This window comes from Pogoniulus pusillus, chromosome 17 (assembly GCF_015220805.1).
Source record: "Pogoniulus pusillus isolate bPogPus1 chromosome 17, bPogPus1.pri, whole genome shotgun sequence".
Taxonomy (NCBI): Eukaryota; Metazoa; Chordata; class Aves; order Piciformes; family Lybiidae; genus Pogoniulus; species Pogoniulus pusillus.
In genome coordinates this window covers 535,264-539,747 of record NC_087280.1, presented here as the reverse complement: position 1 = coordinate 539,747, position 4,484 = coordinate 535,264, and positions in this window count along the sequence as shown.

Sequence of the window (4,484 nt, the reverse complement as noted above, 5' to 3'; positions counted from 1 at the left end):
CTCTCTTGTGTCTGTGGTCTGTTGTGTCGTCTTCTGGGCTTGAGGTTGGGACCCTTCAGCTTTGGGGTTAGCTGAAGACCTCCTGGGAAGGGTGCAAGGAAACCTCTCTTCCAAGAGGGCTGTGGAGATGCTGGAGAGTGCCCAGAGCAGGACCAGGAGGATGCTCAGAGGGCTGCAGCAGCTCTGCTGTGAGGACAGATTGAAAGAGTTGGGGCTGTGCAGTCTGGAGAAGAGGAGGCTCCCAGGTCACCTTCTTGTGGCCTTCCAGCATCTGAAGGGGGCTACAGAAAAGCTGGGGAGGGACTTTTTAGGCTCTCAGATAGTGACAGGACTGGGGGGAATGGAGCAAAGCTGGAGGTGGGGAGAGTCAGGCTGGATGTGAGGAGGAAGTTGTTCAGCATGAGAGTGGTGAGAGCCTGGAATGGGTTGCCCAGGGAGGTGGTTGAGGCCCCATGACTGGAGATGTTTAAGGCCATGGCAGGGGAGTTGGAAGTGGCTGATCCTTGTGGTCCCTTCCACCCCTGTTTGATTCTATCTCTGCTGAGAGCCCCGGGGCTGGCTCGTCTGGAGAGGAGAAGGCTGAGAAGGGACCTGATGAATGTCTGTTACTGTCTGAGGGGTGAGGGGCAGGAGGATGGAGCCAGGCTCTGCTCAGTGATTCCCAGTGCTAGGATGAGGGGCAATGGACATAATCACAGGAAATTCCACCTCAACGTGAGGAAAAACTTTTGTCCCTGGGAGGGCGCTGAGCCCCGGAGCAGGCTCTCCAGAGAGGTTGTGGAGTCTCCTCCTCCGGAGAGCTTCAAAACCCACCTGCATGTGTTCCTGTGGGACCTGTCCTGGGCCACCTCCCCTCCCGTAGCGCTCTGGTTCTCCCTCCAGGAGAAGAGCAGGCCTTTGCTTCCGCGGGCATCACTGGCAGGGCCCCTCTGAGCTTTTTCTGGGCGGTTTTAGTGCCCCTGCTCCCCGTCCCAGCAGCGGCCGAGCCCCCGTGCGTGCCAGCGCTGTCGCTCGCTGCCGGCGGTGCGGCGAGCAGAGATGTCCATAGAAGGCAAAGCTCCTCCGCAGCTGCAGCAGCAGCAGCGCCCAGCTCCCGCCTGCCTCCCCCTGCTGCGGGCCCAGGGCTGCCGACACCTTCCCCTGGGCCCATCTCTAGCTGTAAAAGCAGCTGTGGGAACTGCAGCCCTGGGGCCAGCTGCGGGTGTCCCGGGCGCACGATGGGGCTGGCGCTGCGGCGGCAGCACTGGGGGCAGCTTACCTAAATCCCAGGGGGAATCTTTTCGCTCTGCCGAAGCTGTCCCTGCGGCTTGGCTCAGTGAGTGACAGCCGTGGGGTGCGCCTAAAGCTCTCCCACGCAGCTTCCCACTACAGGGCTCAGTGGTTTCCTTCCAGGGCAGTGCTGAGCAAGGCGAAGGGCAGGAAAGCAAGACAGGAAAAAAAGGGCAAAAACGCATAAGAAAAAAAGCCAAAGGCAGGGCTCAAAATAGCCCCCGCTGGCCACCCTGCCTGGGAACAGGCTCTGCTGCTCCGGGGAGGGACCTGCTGGGGGCCCCCGGACTGCCTGAGCCCGAGCTGCGCTGCCAACCCCTTCCTCCCGGGATTCCCAGCCTAGGGGCCAGGCAAAGCTGGCTCCTGCCCCAGTCCCAGCGTCTGCCTGCATCCCAGCTCCTGCCTGCTTCTTGGCTTCTGCTTGCATCCCAGATCCCGACTCAATTCTGGTTGCTGTCTGGGTCCACATCCCAGCTCCTGCTTGATTCCTGGATCCTGCCTGACCCCTGGCTTCTGCCCCAATCCCAGCTCGTGCTCACATTGCAGCTCTTGCCCCAACCCCAGCTCTTCCCTGGAACCCAGCTTCTGACCCAGTCCCAGCTTATTGCCTGTAGCCGAGCTGCTGCTCGCTTTCCTGCTTCTGCCTGATTCCTGCCTCCTGCTTGCATCCCAGCTCCTGCCCCCATCCTAGCTCTTGCCCCATCTGCAGCTCCTGCCTGATTCCTGGCTTCTGCTCCCATCCCAGCTCCTGCTGGGTCCATCCTCATCTCAGCCCTGCTCACCTGAGCAGAAGGGCCCTGGGGAGCGGCCGAGGCGTGGGGCTGGGGCCGTGAGAGGCTCTAAATTATGGAGGAGATTTGTGTGTGAAAGCAAAAAGGCTTCAGTGGAGCATGAACACAGCCAGGCCATCAATAATTGATGCCCGCAGCCACTGGCACCGGCTCCCCTCCCACCCAAAGTAGGTCACAGCGTCTCCGAGGGTCCCTGGCGCGGCGCCGCCCAGTGCTGGGTGTGAGCCTCCTGCCCCTCCCCTGCGCAAAGGCACACTGATGGGCAGCCATGGATTGAGAAAGGCATGGAAGGGGCTGGGTTGGAAGGGACCCCAACGATCCTCCAGCTCCAACTCCCTGCCAGCAGCAGGGACACCTCCCACCAGCCCAGGCTGCTCAAGGCACTCCTAGAATGAGGTGGGATGGAATGACCTTGAAGATCATCTGCTTCCAAGCCTCCTGCCAGGGCAAAGCCATGGGCTTGGAACTACATGATCTTCAACCTTCCACCAGCCCAGAGTGCTCAAGGCCTCATCCAGCCTGGCCTGCAACACCTCTGGGCAGGAGGCAGACACAGCCTCCCTGGGCAGCCTGTGCCAGACTCTCACCGCCCTCACTCTCAACAGTTTCTTCCTCCTCTCCACTCTCAGTCTCCCCTCTCCCAGATCAAAGCCATTGGCCCTCAGCCTGGCACTGCCAGCCCTGGACAAAAGTCCCTCCCCAGCTCTCCTGAAGCCCTTCAGCTACTGCAAGGCTGCTCTGAGATCTCCCTGCAGCCTTCTCTTCTCCAGGCTGATCAACCCCAGCTCCCTCAGCCTGTCCCCACAGGGGAGATTCTCCATCCCTCTGATCACCTCCATGGCCTCCTCTGGCCCCTCTCCAGCAGCTCCAGGTCCCTCTTGTGCTGGGGGCCCCAGAGCCACAGACAGTACTGCAGGTGAGGGCTGAGCAGAGCAGAGGGGCAGAATCCCCTCCCTGTGCTGCTGCTCTCCCTGCTCTGGCTGCAGCCAGCACACAGCTGGCTCTGGGCTGGGAGCAGTGCTGGCTGCTGGCCACTTTGGCACCAACTGACACCCCCAAGGCCTTCCCCTCCAGGCTGCTCTCAGCCACTCCTCACCCAGCCTGGATTTGTGCTTGGGGCTACCCCAAACCAGGTGTAGGCTATCTGGGGAAATCCTGAGGGGTAGGTGGGGTGAAGCCAGGCACTGCAGCTGGGAGCTCTCTGGGGACAGCAAACACAGCTGCTCTAGTGCCAAAAGGCTTCCTTGGTGTGGCCACGCTGGACAGGCTGCATGGGGCCAGCTTTGACCCCTCGTAAAGTGGTCGGAGTCACCCAGGGCAGCTATGGGCTCTTCAGGGAAAACCCAAACACACCAAGCTCAGTCCCTGCTTTAGCCCAGAGGGGCAGGGAAGGAGCCAGGTCCTGCAGCGCCTCGTTCACCCAGGCGCCTCTGCTCAGGGGGGCCTCCGAGCTCAGGGGTGCCTCACGGTGCTGACGCTCTCCTGATGGTCCCGCACAACTTTGCTGATGACTGAGGGGCCCCAGAAGCAGCTCAGTCGTGCACGTTGCATGCTCTGGTGCCTTCAGCCCATTTCTTTATTTGCTGTAAGAGGGAGCGATCCAAACAGCTCCTGCAGAGTCCCAGCGGCTCCCGCACGCCCCAGCCGCTTCCATCTGCTGGTCCGCACTGGCAGCGCAGGCAGCGCAGCCTCTGCCACCGCCTCTCTTTCCCCCTGTCTTTCCTCAGGCCATCGCTGCTCTCTCTGCCTGAAACCTTCCGTGGCTGAAGATCATTAGGAAGCCTGCTGATGTCCACCCAGGCTGTTCGTCCCCTGGCCACAGCCGCCTCTGCTCCGGGGCCGTGCTGCACCAGGCTCCAGCTGCTCCCAGCTGCCTTCAAGAAGCTGCAGCTCCCGCGGGGTTGCTGAGATGCCCCCGGCAAATGCCTGTGCTCCGGCCCCGTGGGGGTCATCCTTACCCAGGGGCACCCCAGGTAGCAGCTCTGCGGAGCGCCAGCCCCGGGCGCAGCGTGCGGCCAGGAGCAGCAAGGTCCCGCCGGACTGCGCGGGGTGCCCGCGCCTGGCGGCACAGTGCGGGGCAAAGCCAGGAGGTGGCAATCGCGGCCTGAGCACACGGAACCGGGACGCTGCCAGGCAAGAACCCAGCAGCAGGCTGCAGCCTGGGGCAGTGCGGAGAGCAGGGTTAGACTCTGTTCCGCACCCCCTCGGGATGGGGAGAGCGAAGGACTCTAAAGAACCTCTGCGTTGGGTGAGCAAAGGAAACTCTTTTGGCTTTTCTGGACAGCTCCAGCAGTTAGCACAACTCCGGGAAATCCCAGGGAGCTTCCTGGGCAGAGGTGTCCAGAGCCCAGCCTGCCTCTGGCGGGACCAGCACTGACTCAGGCTGCCCGGGGCTCAGACCGTCGGAGCCTAGGAAACCCCTGA